Raw genomic sequence first — 18,733 nt, forward strand, 5'->3', positions numbered from 1 at the left:
AATCTGGCTAAGAAGCCAGCTGGGACACTGGCATAATTCCCTGGGAAGTCTGTCTCCCATAGGGGTGCTGCCGAAACTTGCAGGGTAGTTGCTCTCTGGAGTGCTGACAAAACTTGTCAGGAAACTGGTCATGCATGTGTACCTGTGCCACTGAGACTTGCTGGGGAGTTGGTCTCTGGGAGGGCCATTTGGAGTCCTACACACCTCCACTGGAGCAAGCCGGCTAGAGAACAGTGTAACAGGAAGAGAAGCCCCTTCCTTCTAGAGTATTCCTCCAGTGCCATCTACTGACAAAGGTTAACATTGTGCCAGCTGGCAAAGGAGAAAGTTTTACAGGATCCATCTTCATTACGTTAAGCAGGGCAGAGAAGAGTGGGTTTGGAGTTGAGAGGCAATCCATTTATAACTGGTGAGAACCCACATAGTTACATCGCCATACTCTTCTTTCCTTAGGGTAGACGCTTGTTTTCATATGGTGTCATTTTCCTTCTGCTGAAGGACTTTCCTTCAATACCTCTTATAGTGCTGGTCTGGTAGTGATGAATTCTCTGTTTCTGAACAACTATTTATTTTGTCTTCAGTTTTGATAGTTTTTTTTTGTTTTTGTTTTTGTTTATTTTTAAGAAACAGAGTCTTGCCATGTTGCCCAGGCTGAACTCAAATTCTTGAGCTCAGGTGATCCTCCTGTCCCAGCCTCTTGAGTAGCTGGGATTACAGGTATGCACCACCACAACTGGTGTAGTTTTGAAAGATATTTTTGCAGGATTTTGAATTCTAGGTTGACATTTTCCTTTACTTTTCAGTACTTTAAAGATGTTGCTCCTATACCTTCTGGATTGCATTGTTACCAATGGAAGCTGTCCAGGTTCTTGGCGTCTTGAGCAAAGAATTGGACAAAACACACAAAGCGGGAAAAGAATGAAGCAAAAAAAAAGCAGAGGTTATTGAAAATGAAAGCACACTTCACAGTGTGGGAGCCGGTTGGAGCATAGGGGCTCAAGGGTGCCATTACAGAATTTTCTGGGGTTTAAATCCTCTTTTGAGGTTTCCCATTGGTTACTTGGTGTACACCCTATGTAAATGAAGAAGTGGCCCCCAATGAGAGGCTGAAGTTAAGTTACAAAGGTTATACAGTATGCAAACCTCTGGCTGTGGAAAGCAACCAATCAGAGGCTAAAGTGAAGTTACAAAGTTACACTTCTGTGCAAACAAAGACTTGGCCAGGAATCAGTCTGATTAGTTGCCTGGTAAGTTGCAGAAAGCAACCAATCAAAGGCTAAAGTGAAGTTACGAAGTTACAAAGTTACACTCTTATGCAAACGTCTGATTGGTTGCAGAAAGCAACCAATAGAGATTCTTTCTTTTCTTTTTTTTTTTTTTGAGACAGAATCTTGCTCTGTTGCCCAGGCTGGAATGCAATGGTGCCATCTCAGCTCACTGCAAGCCATGCCCCGCGGGTTCATGCCATTCTCCTGCCTCAGCCTACCGAGTAGGTGGGACTACAGGCACCTGCCACCACGCCCAGCTACTTTTTTTGTATTTTTAGTAGAGACTGGTTTTCACAGTGTTCGCCAGGATGGTCTCGATCTCCTGACCTCGTGATCCGCCCGCCTTGGCCTCCCAAAGTGCTGGGATTACAGGCATGAGCCACCGTGCCCGGCAACAGAGATTCTTTGAATTTTCCATCTGCCACATAGAAAAAGAGTGGGGTTAGCAAAGGGAGTAGCCTCCAGTCCTTCTGTTACTTAGGTGTGGAAATTTGGGGTTTTCCTTTTGATTTAGCTCTGGGAAGTCAGTGTGAATTGGCCTTAGATTCCCTGCCTCCAGATTCTATTTTCCTGCCTTAGCATTGCTTGTGTGAGTCTACTGTTATTATTTTTGTTCCTTTGGATGTAATACCATTTTCCCCCTAGCTGCATTTAAGAATTCTCTATCACTTTTTATCAGGAATTTGATTATGCCTTGGTATGGTTTATTTCAAACTTCTGCACAGGGTTTATTGAGCATTCTGATTCTGTGAGTATACAGTTTTCATAAAATTGGAAAGTTTTGGCCATTATATTTTCAAAATCTTTTTGTCTTCTCCCTAGCATATTTATTGACTCCAGTTATATGTATATTATATCACTTGATGTTGTTCCATAGCTCACTAATTTTCTTTAGCCTTTTTTCTCTTTTTATTTTGGACTGTTTCGTTTGCTGTATGTTCTAATTCACCAATCTTCCGCAGTGTATAATTTTATGTTAGTTCCATTCTGTGTAATTTTCATCTTAGACATTGGATTTTTCATCTCTAAGTTCAATTTGGGTACTTTTTATATATATCTGTGTGTCTCCTTCGTATGTTCATGCTTTCACCTCTGCCTTCTTGAATACATGGACTATATTTATAATAGTTCTTTTAATGGTCTACTAGTTTTATCATTTGTATAATTTCTGGATCTGTTTCTGTTGATTAACCTTTCTCATTATAAATTGGCTATTCTTGCTTCTTTGCGTGCTTGGTAGCTTTTGATTGAATGCTAGACATTGTGGCTTCTACCTAGTTGGGTGCAGGACTTAAAAAAAAAATTCCCTTAACTATTCTTAAGCTTTGTTCTGGGATACAGTAAAGTTACTAGAAACAGATATTTTTGGTACCCTGTATCCCTGCCTTAAAAAAATAAATAAATAAGATAAACAGATCTTTTTGAGGCTTACTTTTATCTTTGTTAGGCGGTGGCACCAGAATAGCTTCTTGGCGAAAGCTAATTTTATCCTACTGCTGACTTTTTATTATACTATTGAATATTTGATGCCCCATGTGATACCCCATGTGTTAGAAGGTCTTTTCCTTCTGGGCTGAGTGCGGTGGCTCACACCTGTAATCCCGACACTTTGGGAGGCCAAGGTGGGTGGATCACTTAAGGTCAGGAGTTCAAGACCAGCCTGCCCAACGTGGTGAAACCTCGTCTCTACTAAAAGTACAAAATTAGCCTGGCATGGTGGCGGGCGCCTGTAGTCCCAGCTAGTCAGGAGACTGAGGCAGGAGGATCGCTTGAACCTGGGAGGTGGAGGCTGCAGTGAGCCAAGATCGTGCCACTGCACTCCAGGCTGGGTGACAGAGTGAGAGGCTATTTCAAAAGAAAAAAAAGTCTTTTCTTTTCCTTCTGGTTGATGGGACATGAACTATTTCAGGCCCTGTATAAACTCTAGGAATTGTTCTGCCCACTTTTTTCTGGTGACTGTTTCACTGGCCTCCATGGTTTCTTCTCTTGTACAGCTTGATACTTAGCTGAAGACTAGAGGAGAGTCCTCTGCAGATCTCTGGACTTCTCGGTGTATCTCTCTCCTTTTTAGTATTCTGGCCTCTTTGATGTCTGCTAACTCTGAACCCTGTTTCCTCAACTTCGGGAGATTGCCAGGCTCCATTTAGGTTCACTCTGTATACTATGTGGCCTGGAAACTCTCCGGACGATAAGCTGGGGCAATGATAGGACTCACCTCATTTGTTTCTCTTCTCTCAGAGCTTACTGTTCTATTCTGCCTGTTCTCCAATGCCTGAAAAACTTACTTCATAATTTTGTCTGACCTTTTAGTTGTTTAAGGCAGGAAGGTAAATCCAATCTCTCTTACTTCATAATAGCCAAAAAGTTGAAATCCTGTTCCATTCATTTTTGTTGTCTGAGCTCAGTCTCTGGAACAAGGGTCAGCAAGCTGTAGCTCACAGGCCAAATTCTAGTCGGTAGCCTATTTTTGTATTATCCACAAGCTAAAAATGGCTCTTGCTTTTTTTTTTTTTTTTTTTGAGACAGGACCTTGCTATGTTACTCAGGCTGGGGTGCCAGTGGCACCATCACAGCTCACTGTAGCCTTGACCCCTGGGCTCAGTAGATCCTCCTGCCTCAGCCTCTGGAGAAGCTGGGACTACAGGCCTGTGCCAGCGGACTGGCTAATTTGACTATTTTTTTTTTTTTGAGACGGAATCTTGCTCTGTCGCACAGGCTGGATGGAGTGCAGTGGCGCGGTCTGAGCTCACTGCAAGCTCTGCCTCCTGGGTTCGTGCCATTCTCCTGCCTCAGCCTCCCGAGTAGCTGGGACTACAGGCGCCTGCCACAAAGCCCCGCTAATTTTTTGTATTTTTAGTAGAGACAGGGTTTCACCATGTTAGCCAGGATGGTCTCAATCTCCTGACCTCATGATCCGCCCTCCTTGGCCTCCCAAAATGCTGGGATTACAGGTGTGAGCCACAGTGCCCAGCCTAATTTGACTATTTTTTGTAGAGGTGGGGTCTTACTATGTTGCTAAATTGTTCTCAAACTCCTGGGCTTAAGTGATCCTCCAGCCTTGACCTCCTAAAGTGCTGGGATTACAGGTATGAGCTACTGCACCCAGTCTGGCTTTTGCATTTTAAAGAGCTGTTTTTAAAAAGAGAGCCTGATATGGTGGCTCATGCCTGTAATCTCAGCTACTCTGGAGGGTGGAGGTGGGAGGATTGCTTGAGGCCAGCAGTTTGAGACCAGCCTGAGCAAAACAGGGAAACACTGTCTCCAAAAAAAAAAAAAAAATTTGCCAGGGCACAGTGACTACACCTATATTCCTAGCTCCACCAGAGGTTGAGGTGGGAGGATCACTTGAGTCTAGGAGTTTGAGTCCAGCCTGGGGAACCTTGTTGTTGCAAAAAAAAAAAAAAACCTTGTCTGCAAAAAAAATGCAAAAATTAGTTAGGTGTAGTGGTGATTGCCTGTAGTGCCAGCTACTCTGGAGGCTGAGGTGGGAGGATCAGTTGAACTTGGGAGGTCGAGGCTGCAATGAGCTGTCATGGTACCACTGCGCTCCAGCCTGGTGACAGAGGGATACCCTGTCTCCAAAAAAGAAAAAATTGCTTATAGTATTTCTTTATTTTCCTTGTAATGTCTGTAGATTTGTAGTGGTGTTCCCTGTTTCATTCCTGATATTGGCAATTTGTGTTTTTTTTTGTTTGTTTGTTTTTGTTTTTGTTTTTGTTTTGAGATGGAGTCACCCAGGCTGGAGTACAGTGGCACGATCTTGGCTCACTGCAACCTCCGCCTTCTTGGTTCAAGCGATTCTCCTGCCTCACCCTCCCAAGTAGCTGTGACTATAAGCACGCACCATCACACCGATCTAATGTTTGTATTTTTAGTAGAGACAGGGCTTTGCCATGTTGGCCAGGCTGGTCTCAAACTCCTGACCTCAAGTGATCCATGCATGAGCCACGGCGCCCAGCCTATATTGATCTTTTGATAGAACTCATTTTTGGTTTCACTGATTTTTATGCTGTTCTTTGTTTTCTATTTAATTTATTTTTGCTTTTATCATTATTTGATTGACTTTTGCTTTTATCTTTATTATTTCCTTCTTTCCACTTATTTTGGGTTTACTTTGCTTTCTCTTCCTAGCTTCTTGATTTGGCATCCTTCTTTAAGTTAAATCGATAGCTTATGGTTTAAAGCTATAGACATTTCTAAGCCCTGCTTTAAGTGCATCCCCAAACTCTTAGTAAGTTGTGTTTTCATATCATTCAGTTCAAAATATTTACTGAGTTTTCTCTGATTTATTTTTCTACTTGCATTACCATACAGTTTCTTTCTTTTTTTCTTTTTTTCTTTTTTCTTCTGAAACGGAGTCTCGCACTGTCGCCCGGGCTGGAGTGCAATGGCGTGATCTTGGCTCACTGCAACCTCCGCCTCCTGGGTTCATGCAATTCTCCTGCCTCAGCCTTCTGAGTAGCTGGGATTACAGGTGCACACCACCACACTCGGCTAATTTTTTGTATTTTTAGTAGAGATGGGGTTTCACTATGTTGGCCAGGCTGGTCTTGAACTCCTGACCTAGTGATCTGCCCGCCTTGGTCTCCCAAAATGCTGGGATTACAGGCGTGAGCCACCACGCCCGGCCATACAGTTTCTTTAGAAGTATGCTTAATTTCTGATTTTTGATATTGTAATTATCTTGTTTTTTCGTGATTTCAAATTTAATACCACTGAGGTCAGAGAATGTATTTTCTGTTATTTCAGTTATTTGATTTTTCTTTTCTTTTTTTTTTTTCTTTGAGACAGGATCTGGCTCTGTTGTCCAGGCTGGGGTGCAATGGCTCGATCTTAACTTACTGCAACCTCTGCTTCCTGGGCTCAAATCATCCTCCCACCTCGGCCTCTTAAGAGTAGCTGTGACTATAGCATGTGCCACCATGCCTGGTTAATTTTTTTTTGTATTTTTTTTTTTTTTTTTAGATATGGGGTTTCACCGTGTTTCCCAGGCTGGTCTCCAGCTTCTGGCCTCAAGCAATCTTCCCACCTTGGCCTTCCAAAGTGATAGGATTACACGTGTGAGCCACCACTCCCAGCCTCAATTATTTGATTTTTATCGATGCTCTCTTTTTATGTTCCAGCATATAGTGTATCTTGGTGCCCCCACAAGTAAACTTTATTTATTTTATTATTATTTTTTGAGACAGAGTCTTGCTCTGTCCCCAGGCTGGAGTGCTGTGATGCGATCTCGGCTCTCTGCAACTTTTGACTCCCTGGTTCAAGCGATTCTCCTGCCTCAGCCTCCTAAGTAGCTGGTATTACAGGCATGCACTACTATGACCAGCTAATTTTTGTATTTTTAGTAGAGACGGGGTTTCACCATGTTGGCCAGGATGGTCTCGATCTCCTGACCTCGTGATCTGTCCGCCTTGGCCTCCCAAAGTGCTGGGATTACAGGTGTGAGCCACCACACCCAGCCCACAAGTAAACTTTAAAAAGTGCATACCACAGTTGTTAGGTGTAATGTTTCTATAAATATCACTTGGGTCAAGTTGGTTGTTAGGGCTGTAAAAATCTTCTGTGTCTTACTTGTTTTTTTGTCTTTTTCTAACTGACAGAAGTATAAATCTGCAGTCACAGTTGGAGATTTTACTTATCCCTTTAGTTCTGTTTTTTGCTTCACGTATTTTGAAGTTGTATTGTTAGTTGCTTCACATATAGAGTTATGTCTTGTTGATGATCATATTTAGTGACTCTATTCTTTTTTCTTTCTGTTTTTTTTTTTAAGATTTTTTTTCTCAAGTGATCTCTCAGCCTCTCAAAGTGTTGGGATTACAGACTTAGGCCACCATGCTTGGCCGAGTGACTCTATTCTTGTCATGTTTTCTCTTTTTTTTTTTTTTTTTTTAGAGACAGTGTCTTGCCGTCACCCAGGCTGGAGTGCAGTGGCGTAATCATAACTTACTGCAGCCTGGAACTCCTGGGCTCCAGCAGTCCTTCCATCTCAGCCACCCAAGTAGTTGGAACTACAGGTACACACCACTGTGCCTAGCTGAGTTTTCTTATTTTTTGTAGAGATGGGGTCTTTCTTGCTTTGTTGCCCAGGCTGGTCTCCAACTCTAGGCCTCAAGTGATCCTCCTTCCTTTGCCTCCCAAAGTGTTGGAATTACAGGTGTGAGCCACTGTGCTGGGTGCATACTTTCTCTTTAGGCCTCCTATATCTGAGATTAATGTGGTTATATTTAATATTAGGTTTTTTTTATGCTTAGTGTTCGGGTTGACATGTGTTACCCTCCCCACCCTTTGACTTTCAGTCTGTGTCTCTATGTGGGTTTTACCTTTTTCTGCAGTCCGACAGTTTGTAATTGTTGGGTTTATTCCTTTTAGACTTAATGTATTAATTACATAGTTGGATTTAAGTCTTCTGTCTTCTTATTTGTGTCTTATTGATGCCATTTGTTCTTTATTCTTACTTTATTGTAGGTAGATTGCATTTTTTTCACTGTTCCATTTTGAGTATTTAGATGTATTCCTTTGTATTTAGAGGTTATTGTAAAGATTACAGCATGCATCTTTTAAGTTATTATCTTTAAAAATTATATCATCTATAGAACCTGTAGAATAGTATATTTCATTTATCTCTCTCCCTTCCTTTTTCTCCACCATATTTTAGGGCCTTGTCTTATGTTTTCCTTCTATGAATGCTTGTTTATTTTTTAAGTATCAGTAAGGTGTCATGAATTCTTTAATCAGTGTGTCATGATCCATTGTTACCAGTATTCATTTTGATAATCAAATTATCCCATATTCAGCCTGTGGGAGCTCCTCTAACCTATCTTCTTTTTGTTTTGTTTCATTTTATTTTTTAAAATATCCATTAGTTTTTTGGTCTTTACTTACTTTTTAACACAATAAGATGTTCCAGAGCGATCTTTTAAATTCTTTAATCGCATTATGGCTCTACTTAAAATTTTTCAGTGGCTTTCCACTAACCATATGATAAAGTTCAAAATCATTCAAGGTTGGGCATATATGGTCCTGATTATATATTTAATTTTATGTCTTGTTTCTTTTACACCTATACTCCATTTCTTCTGTTGTGGACCTCCTCCACTAAAACTTTCTTACCTTTTCCTATAGCAAATGCTTTTTCATCCTTCTAATCTAATGGATGCCTTTTAAATTTATTTTATTTTATTTTTTTATTTTTATTTATTTTTTTTTTTGGAGACGGAGTCTCGCTCTGTGCAGTGACGCAATCTCGGCTCACTGCAAGCTCCGCCTCCCGGGTTCATGCCATTCTCCTGCCTCAGCCTCCCGAGTAGCTGGGACTACAGGCGCCCGCCACTGCGCCCAGCTAATTTTTTGTATTTTTAGTAGAGACGGGGTTTCACCATGGTCTCGATCTCCTGACCTCGTGATCCGCCCACCTCGGCCTCCCAAAGTGCTGGGATTACAGGCGTGAGCCACCGCGCCCGGCCACCTTTTAAATTTATAGACTAGGTTAAGTCACTGCTAAATAAATTTCATAGCATTTTCTTCTTCCCCATGATACCATTCATCTAACTATGTAATTGTTTGTGTAATATCTACATTTCCTGATACACTATGAAAAGTACAGAAATGCTTCATTTTCAGATCTGTTTTAACGTAGTTTTAACGCAGACCAGCACTGTTTGTGCCTGATTTGTAGTAGGCAAATATGCAATAAATAACCATTGGCTAACTGACTGAACTGGGCATGTTAACTCTCTGAATGTCCTTGGGTGATTTCTTTTTCCTCATCTCTAAAATGAGAGATCTCTGTTAATACTAAATTATCTTTAAAATTACTTTCATCTTTTGAATTCTTAGTAGGATCATTTAGTAGGCATGATAGAGAGACTAACTGAATTTGAACATAGAAGTCCACATTAGAGCAAGGGGAGAAAACACTGGATTGGTAGTGAAAACTTGGTAGGTTTAGGTTTTAGTGCCGTGCAGTTTAGAAAGCTTTCAGGGTATGAATGCAGTGCAAAAACCCCTGTACCTTGGTACAGTGTCTGGCTGTGACATCACATGGGTACCCTTGGACAAACAGAATTCACTTAGAAGGTAAATGATGTTTTTTTGTGTATCTGCAAACACATGCAGTGCTTTAAAAAAATTTTAATTGTTTTAAAAAATTTTTGAATTATTTTTATTACTATTTTTTGAGACGAAGTCTCACTCCCGTCCCCCAGGCTGGAGTGCAATGGTGCAATCTCGGCTCACTGCAACCTCCGCCTCCCGGTTTCAAGTGATTCACCTACCTCAGCCTCCCAAGTAGCTGGGATTTCAGGCGCCTGCCACCACACCCGGCTAATTTTTTAATTTTTTTGAGATGGAATCTCGATATCACCCAGGCTGGAGTGCAGTGGCTCAATCTTGGCTCACTGCATCCTCCACCTCCTGGGTTCAAGCAATTATCCTGCCTCAGCCTCCTGAGTAGCTGGGACTGCAGGCATGTGTCATCACACCTGGCTAATTTTTGTATTTTTAGTAGAAATGGGGTTTCACCATGTTGGCCAGGCTGGTCTTGTACACCTGACCTCAAGTGATCCACCTGCCTCAGCCTCCCAAAGTGCTGGGATTACAGGCATGAGCCACTGCACTTGACCATAGTACTTAATTTTAAGGTAGTTTATTCACTTAATAATATGTACAGAGTACACCTACTGTGTCCCACACAAATGAAATACAATGGTATATACAAACTGTCTATCCCATGCTAGGTGCTTGAGAAATAGGAGTTCATTCATTGAGAAATTTCAGACTTTTAGGCCCAATCTCTCATAATTTGGTTGTTGAGCTGGTCTAAAACCCTAGTCGCCTGAACTAGTCTACTTTAGTATTCCGCTTGAAGTACTAGAATCAAAGTGAGTTTTCGTAGTTAAGAGTGGATGATAAGACGGGTGTGGTGGTTCACGCCTGTAATCCCAGCTCTTTGGGAGGCCAAGAGGGATGAAAGCACTTGAGCTCAGCAGTTCGAGACCATCCTGGGCAACATGGCGAAACCCTGTCTCTACCAAAAATACAAAAATTAGCTGGGCATGGTGGTGCATGCCTGTAGTCCCAGCTACTTAGGAGGCTGAGGTGGGAGGTTTGCTTGAACCTGGGGAGTGGGGGTTGCAGTGAGCCGAGATCATGCCACTGCACTCCAGCCTGGGTGACAGAGTGAGACCCTGTCTCAGAAAACAAAACAAAGAAAGTGGATGATAAAAGGAAATTTTTTGCTTCTGGAAGCTTCATGCAAAACAGTAATACCAAATAATTGACATAGCAAGTTGAAAGATTAGAGCAGACAGCCTTGTTTGAAAGAGGAAAAGTGGTGTGAGTGACAGAAAATGGAAGACACGTTAGAATGGTATGTGAATTTGGGGAGAAATGGTGGATGGGTTTGAGAGAGGTTCTATAGCACGGATGCCTTCTTGACGAAATATGGATGCCAACCTCATTGAATCTGAGAAATGAAACAAGATGACTTAATTGTTGACATTTTATAACATTAATTTTATAATTTGGTTATACATGGTACAAGTTTGGGGATCTTTGTGAAAATGAGTTATTTAAATAAACTTTATTCTTTGAATGCATTTTTGTAAATTTAGCTTATTTGATATAGACAGAAATGTTTTTCTTACGTTTTAAGAATAGCTTTGTGTTTGCATTACGTATTCAACAAATACGTATTCGTCCTTTAAATCGTGCTGGGCATTGCCTTAGATTTGTTCCTTAGACTTGTAAGGAAAGGATAAAATTGTTTTAGGTAATTGAGCAATAAAGAATTTAGTCAGAATAATTTGGTCTAATATTTGGCTTTGTACTGATCATTTATGTGTGTATAATGATTATATATTCTGAAAGGGGAGATTACACATGAGAAAAAGATTACACATAGGTTATCCTGTCTCATCTGTCTCTTTAAAAACCTTGTAATTGTTTTGTTAGTAAATTTTTAGGGATGGATTGGAGAAGGCAGTTGTCTGCCTTTGTAATTACACTTTATATTTGAGATCTCAAAATACTTTATGGTGATTGCTTGAGCCCAGGAGCTCGAGGCTATAGTGAGCTATGATCGCACCACTGTAGTCCAGCCTGGCTGACAGAGTGAGACTCTGTCTTAAAAAAAAAAAACACAAAAAAACTCTACTTTAGAATATTCTGATTTATTTATTTTTCAAATAATTCTATGAGAGAACTATATTTAAGGGACATCTTCTTAAAGAAGCTTAAGTATTTTGTGGGGTTTTCTTGTGTTGTTTTTTTTTTTTGAGACGGAGTTTCACTCTTTTCGCCCAGGGTCTAGAGTGCAACGGCGCGATCTCGGCTCACTGCTACCTCCGCCTCCCAGGTTCAAGCGTTTCTCCTGCCTCAGGCCTCCTCAGTAGCTGAGATTAAGGCACCCACCACCATGCCTGGCTAATGTTTGTAGTTTTTTTTAGTAGAGGCAGGGTTTCACCATGTTGGCCAGGCTGGTTTCGAATTCCTGACTTCCAGTGATCTACCTGTCTCGGCCTCCCAAAGTGTTGGGATTACAGGCGTGAGCCACCGCATCCAACCATTTTGTGGTTATCTTTGAATGTCTTACTTTTATTATAAAGGCAGCATTGTTGTAAATGATTTGAAAGATTTAAAAAGGTATAAGCTCACAAGTGTAGGTAGTGTGCTACATGAGGGGCAAGTTTTTCATAATATCACAAGGGTCTCTGATCCAGTGAGTGGAGTTTGATAGTAATTCTTGATACAAGTGAAAATAAATAAATAAAAATAAATAAAAAGGTATACAGAAAAGATAAAAATCTCTTGCAGTTTTACTACTCACTGTATTTATTTACAATTATACATAAATTTATCTTGCATACATATGTATTTTATTTTTTAAATGAATGTATGCTAAAATTCCTTTTTTCTTTTCTTTCTTTTTTTTTTTTTTTGAGATGGAGTTTTGCTCTTGTTGCCCAGGCTGGAGTGCAATGTCACAATCTCAGCTCACTGCAGCCTCTACCTCCCAGATTCAAGTGATTCTCCTGCTTCAGCCTCCCGAGTAGCTGGAATTACAGGCATGCACCATCATGCACAGCTAATTTTGTATTTTTAGTAGAGACAAGGTTTTACCATGTTGGCCAGGTTGGTTTCGAGCTCCTGACCTCGGGTGATCTGTCTGCCTCAGCCTCCCAAAGTGCTAGGATTACAGGTGTGAGCCACTGCTTTCGGCCTCTTTTTTCTTTTTCTAATTCACACGAGTATGAAAATCTATAAAATTCCTTTTTTGACATTTGGTGCATAGTTGATTGAATTTTAAACACACACATAGATTCTTACAAGCACCACCACAAATAGGATACGCTTCTATCACCCCATTTTTGAGGTGCTTTCTTTTGTAGTCATAGCCTCTATTCACCCTTAGGCACTGGCTGCCGCTGTAGTGTTATCTGTCGCTGTAGTTTTGTGTTTTTGAAAATGTCGTAAGTGAGAAGGCCAGGCACTGTGGCTCACGCCTGTAATCCCAGCACTTTGGGAGACTGAGGTGGGCGGATCACCTGAGGTCAGGAGTTTGAGACCAGCCTGGACAACATGGTGAAACCCCGTCTCTACTAAAAACACAAAAAATTAGCTAGGCCTGGTGGCATGCACCTGTAATCCCAGCTACTCAAGAGGCTGAAGTATGAGAATCGCTTGAACTCAGGAGGTGGAGGTTTCAGTGAGCCGAGATCACGCCATTGCACTCCAGCCTGGGCAATAAGAGCAACACTCTTGTCTCAAAAAAAAAAAAGGTCATAAATGAACTCCTGTAGTATATAATGTTTTGGGACTGGCTTCTTAGAATCAGTATTTTATCACTTCAGGCCTGGTGTGGTGGCTCATTCTGTAATCCCAGCACTGAGCCATGAGCGTACCACTGTACCCTAGTCTGGGTGACAGAGGGAGACCGTGTCTCAAAAAAAAAGTCACTTCAAGTGAGATCTAGACAATTAATTTGGAGGGCTGTTTTACTCTCCCTTTTATGTCGTAGTCGCCATATATGTATATATTGAAAACCCTGTAATATAACTTTTATACTCCACTGTTAAACGTAGGTTAAAGAAGTGAAAAATAAAACAAGTCTATATGTAGAAATAGTTATATTTATTCAGATATTTATTATTTCTGTTGCTCTTCATTCGCAGTTTTCTACATTTTCTTCTGATACTATTTCACTTTTATATGAAGAGCCTTTCTTTTTCTTTTTCCTTTTTTTTCGGGACAAGGTCTCACTCTGTCACCCAGGCTGGAGTGCAGTGGTGATCCTAGCTCACTGCAGCCTCAAACTTTGGGCTCAAGTGATCCTCCCATCTTGGCCTCCCAAAGTGCTGGCATTACAGTCATGAGCCACCATACCCTGCCTGTTTTTCTTTCTTTTGGCATCCATGGTTTCTGATGGAAAGTCTGTAGTTATAAGTAATGTGTTGTTTGTCTCTGACTGTTTAAAGATTTTTGTTGTTGTTGTTGTCATTTAGGTTTTGGCAGTTTGATTATGAGTGTCTTGGTGTATATATCTTTGGGTTTTCCTGTTTGACGTTTGCTTAGCTTCTTGAATCTGTAGATATCTGTCTTTCATCAAATTTGGGAAGTTTTCAGCCATTATTTCTTCAGATATTTGTTCTGCTCTGCAGTCTTTCTCCTCTGCTTCTGGAACTCTGATGCCGTAAATAATATACCTTTTTATACCTTTATTGTGATAAAATATACATAACATAAAATCTTCCATTTAACCATTTTTAGGTATATAATTCAGTGGCATTAAGTACATTCGCATTGTTGTGCTACTATTAACACCATCCATCTCCAGAACCCTCTACCTTATTCTTTTTAAAGTCTGCATAGAATTTTGTGTATAATCTGTCTTAATAAATTAACCATTTCCCTGCAGTGGGATTTTAAAGTACTTTTTTTATTGTTTAAATTATGTGGCAGCAAATGTCTATCTTAAGTTTTTTTCTTTCTTTTCTTTTTCTTTCCTTCTTTCTCTTCTTTCCCTTCTTTCTTTTCTTTCTTTCTTTCCCTTCTTTCTCTCCCTCCTTCCCTCCCTTCCTTCCTTTTTTGAGACAGAGTCTCACTCTGTTGCCCAGGCTGGAGTGCAGTGGCGCAATCTTGGCTGACTACAACCTCCGCCTCCCAGGTTCAAGTGATTCTTGTGCCTCAGCTTTCTGAGTAGGTGGGATTACAGGTGTGTGCCACCATACCTGGCTAATTTGTTTTATTATTATTATTGTTTTTGGAGATGGAGTCTCACTCTGTCACCCAGATTGGAATGCAGTGGCACTATCTCAGCTCACTGTAACGTCTGCCTCCTGAGTTCAAGTGATTCTCCTGCCACAGCCTCCCGAGTAGCTGGGACTAGAGGCATGTGCCACCACAGCTGCCTAATTTTTGTGTTTTTAGTAGAGACAGGGTATCACCATGTTGCCCAGGCTGGTCTGGATCTCCTGACCTCAGGTGATCCACCCGCCTCAGCTTCCCAAAGTGCTGGGATTACAGGTGTGAGCCACCATGCCCCGCCCCGGCTAACATTTTTATTATTATTAAATACGGGGTTTCACTATGTTGGCCAGGCAGGTCTCAAACTCCTGACCTCAAGTGATCTCCCTGCCTTGGCCTTCCAAAGTGTTAGGATTACAGGCATGAGCCACTGCACCCAGCCTGTCTTAAGTATTTTAAAGGTAAACTTTTATCTGTCAATTTTTCTTTTTCTTTTTCTTTTTTTTTTTTTGAGACAGAGTCTCACTCTGTAGCCCAAGCTGGAGTGTGGTAGCATGATCTCAGCTCACTGCAACCTCCACTTCTTAGGCTCAAGTGATTCTCGTGCCTCAGCCTTGCGAGTAGCTGGGACTGCAGGCAGGCGCCACCACACCTGGCTGATTTTTTGTATTTTAGTAAATATGGGTTTTCACCAGGTTGCCCAGGTTGGTCTCAAACTCCTGAGCTCAGATGATCCACCCAGCTCGGTCTCCCAAAGTGCTGAGATTATAGGTGTGAGCCACCTCACCTGGCCTCTGTCACTTTTATTTGCAGTGACAGTCTTAGAGGTTGGGAGATTGTAAAGGTTGTGTGTATTGGCTAAAATGAAGCCTTTATTATTGGGATTTTTATTTTAAAAATTTATGTTAAAAATGTATATTATATTTTAAAGGCGTATATAATATGATCTATGTGAACAAATGTGAGCCTGAAAGAGCCAGTCTTTGAAGTTGGATCCCAAGTGGCTAACTGGGCCTAAGTTTAAAATAGAGCCTAGCAACCATTTGCTGACTAGAGGTCATTCACATACTCTTAGTTCCTGAAAACTCACACCTCTGTTTAACTTTAGGTATCACTAATTGGAGAGAAGCAGTCCAAGGTTTTTATTTTTACCTTAAATAATTGAGAAAACTTTCATTTGTTGTTTTAGTTGTAAGTTTTATGATTTACATCGTGTTTGCTATGGACTTTAGGAAGCACTGAAAATAGTTTCTTTGAGGAATGCCATGGATTTTATCATAAATATTCCTGATTCTTCAAACTTAGTAAACAATTCTATACATTATTTTGGACTAGTAAACTTAATGACAAAAACTATAATTTATTTTTCTTTCCCTCAAAAAAAATTAGTTTACTTTTTTTTTTTTTGAGACGGAGTCTTGCTCTGTCTCCCAGGCTGGAGTGCAGTGGCGTAATCTCAGCTCACTGCAACCTCCACCTCCCAGGTTCCAGTGATTCTCCTGCCTCAGCCTCCTGACTAGCTGGGGTTACAGGCGCACGCCACCACACCTGGCTAATTTTTGTATTTTTAATAGAAATGGGGTTTCACCATGTTGGCCAGGCTGGTCTTGAACTCCTGACCTCAAGTGATCCACCCGCCTCAGCCTCCCAAAGTGCTGGGATTACAGGTGTGAGCCACTGCGCCCAGCCCCAGTTTACTTTTAAGGGTAAATACGGTACTTTACACTTGCAGATTGAAAGGGAGACGTTAACTATTCAAAAATGATTTTTTTTTTGTTGTTGCTGGGGTAGTTTGATTTCTATCCTTAACTTTTGTGAAAAGAAGTCATTAAAAAAATAATTTTGGCTCGGCGCGGTGGCTCACGCCTAATCCTAGCACTTTGGGAGGCCGAGGCAGGCGTATCATCTGAGGTCAGGAGTTCAAGACCAGCCTGGCCAACATGGTGAAACCCTGTCTGTTAAAAATACAAAAATTAGCCAGGTGTGGTGGTGTGCATCTGTAATCCCAGCTACTTGGGAGGCTGAGGCAAGAGAATTGCTTTAACCCAGGAGGCAGAGGTTGCAGTGAGCCGAGATCACGCCATTGTACTCCATGGGTGACAAGAGCAAGAATCCATCTCAAAAAAAAAAAAGTAATTTTAAGGTGATGGCCTTTTTTTTTTTTTTAAAGCTATTTTCTCAGTAATGGGCTCTGTTCTCTATATTCAGTGATACATTTTGAGTATTTTATGTTTATCAGGTTATTGTAGCTATTCAAACAAGTTTTTTCATTAAAATATATAATGTAAATTTAACACTCAAAAGATATGTTTTGCAAAACTTCAATAGAACATTTTTAGTAGCTGGCTTGTTAAGTTTTTTCCTGAACTTGAAAGTAATTCAGTTGCTTTATTTTATACAATTATGAGTTGTAAAATGCAACTTAACTCCATTGCTTCTACATAGAACTTTGGTTTTTATTTTATATAACATTTTTTAAAAGTTCTACTAAAAAAATTACTACCAGCACATGAAATGTGTATTACAGACAATAAGTGTACCTACAGCAGGTTGACAGTTAGCCAGTCTTTTTTTGATGGAGAAACCAAGCCTGTTTTTAGTTTATGTCAGTATAATTTCTGGGAACTAATCATTTTGTTTAATTAACTTTACATAAATTTTGAAATGAATAAAAATGCGAAAAGAAGATGTATTTGCTTCTTTTTTAAAGGAAGAATTGTTAATGTCTTAAAAAGTCAGGCTCACCCCTGTAACCCTAGCACTTTGGGAGGCTGAGTTGGGAGGATCGCTTTAGCCTGGGGGTTTGGGACCAGAATTGGCAACAGTGAGACCCTATCTCTACAAAAAAACAAAGAAAAAAATTCACTGGATGTACCTGTAGTCCCAACTACTCAGGAGGCTGAGATGGAAGGATTGCTGGTGCCCAGGAGTTCAAGGGTGTGGTGAGCAAAGATCATGCCACTGCACTCTGGCCTGGGTGATAGAGTGAGTCCCTGTCTGGGAAAAAAAAAAAAAAATTATTGTTATTTTTCTTAAAAAGTCATTTAATTAAAAAGAAATACTTTGTGGAGAGAGAATTAGACCTACTTTTTGTAGTTTTCTTAACAAGTATTCAGTGTCCATTATATAATACTAATTCGAGGTTTTAGTTTATGCCTAGCTTGAGAGTGAATTGTGAGCATTAAATTTGAATGTTTGGAGAGAGTTTTTAGGATTATGTAGCCCAACTTTATTATATATTCATTATATGGGTTGAAGAAATTGAGTCCCAGAGGAGTTAAGTTTCTCCCTTAAGCTTTGTTTGTTAGTAGCAGAACAGTGACTAGAATATTACAGTATTGAAATTAGTGGTCTTTCTCAAGACCTACTGTATATTTGGTAGCAAATGTGTAATAGTAAGTTAGTCCTCACTTTTATTTTGTTCTGATATGCTTGAATTTCAGTTGCCAAGGTTTAAATGCCAGTTCTCTAACAACACAGTTCATACTTCATTTACCATGGTATATTAACTGTAAGCAATTGCATAAAGTATAAACTTCAGTGCTAGCTCTTGTGTTAACAAATCACTATGTAATTAGCAGATGTCTGTCACGCACAGTGACTAATCACATCACTTCTTTCAGAGTCTGTGTTGGAGTTTGTCACTCTGTATCTGTTATTTAGTTCATACACAGACAGCAAAGTGTGTAGTTGTGTTGCATCCTTGTCTTCCAATTATAAACTTATGTGACATTTTATAAAAATGGATACTCAAGAGGAGAGAATTTGCAAAAAAAGATGAAAGTTCAGAAAAGGAATCAAAAGTGATAACACAGGAACTGAAAAATTAGATGTGATTAGACGATTCAAAAACGGTGACAGGTAAGTGAAGATAGGACAAGAGCTAGGCCTGCATGTAATTACAGTATTAACTGTATTGAAAAAATTCAACCGGTGGCTCACGCCTGTAATCCCAGCACTTTGGGAGGCTGAGGCAGATGGATCACCTGAGGTCAGGAGTTCGACACCAGCCTGGCCAACATGGTGAAACCCTGTCTCTACTGAAAATACAAAAATTAGCCGGGCATGGTGGCAGGCGCCTGTAATCCCAGTACTTGGGAGGCTGAGGCAGGAGAATCGCTTGAACCTGGGAGGTGGAGGTTGCAGTGAGCTGAGATTGTGCCATTGCACTCCAGCCTGGGGGACAGAAGCGGGACTTCATCTCAAAAAAAAAAAAAAAAAAA

At 40.6% G+C, this 18,733-nt stretch overlaps 1 protein-coding gene and 1 non-coding gene across 9 annotated transcripts in view; both read left to right on the top strand.

The window, feature by feature from the left end:
• Positions 1-18,733, top strand: part of ZMYM4 (zinc finger MYM-type containing 4) — a 146,131-nt gene that overhangs the window by 28,880 nt on the left and 98,518 nt on the right. The window lies entirely within an intron of this gene.
• On the top strand, positions 11,870-12,020 carry LOC116473991 (small nucleolar RNA SNORA62/SNORA6 family). The gene has a single exon (XR_004249538.1). It is a non-coding gene; the product is annotated as a small nucleolar RNA SNORA62/SNORA6 family (small nucleolar RNA).

Source organism: Hylobates moloch, unplaced genomic scaffold (assembly GCF_009828535.3).
Source record: "Hylobates moloch isolate HMO894 unplaced genomic scaffold, HMol_V3 SCAFFOLD_8, whole genome shotgun sequence".
In the NCBI taxonomy this organism is placed as follows: domain Eukaryota; kingdom Metazoa; phylum Chordata; class Mammalia; order Primates; family Hylobatidae; genus Hylobates; species Hylobates moloch.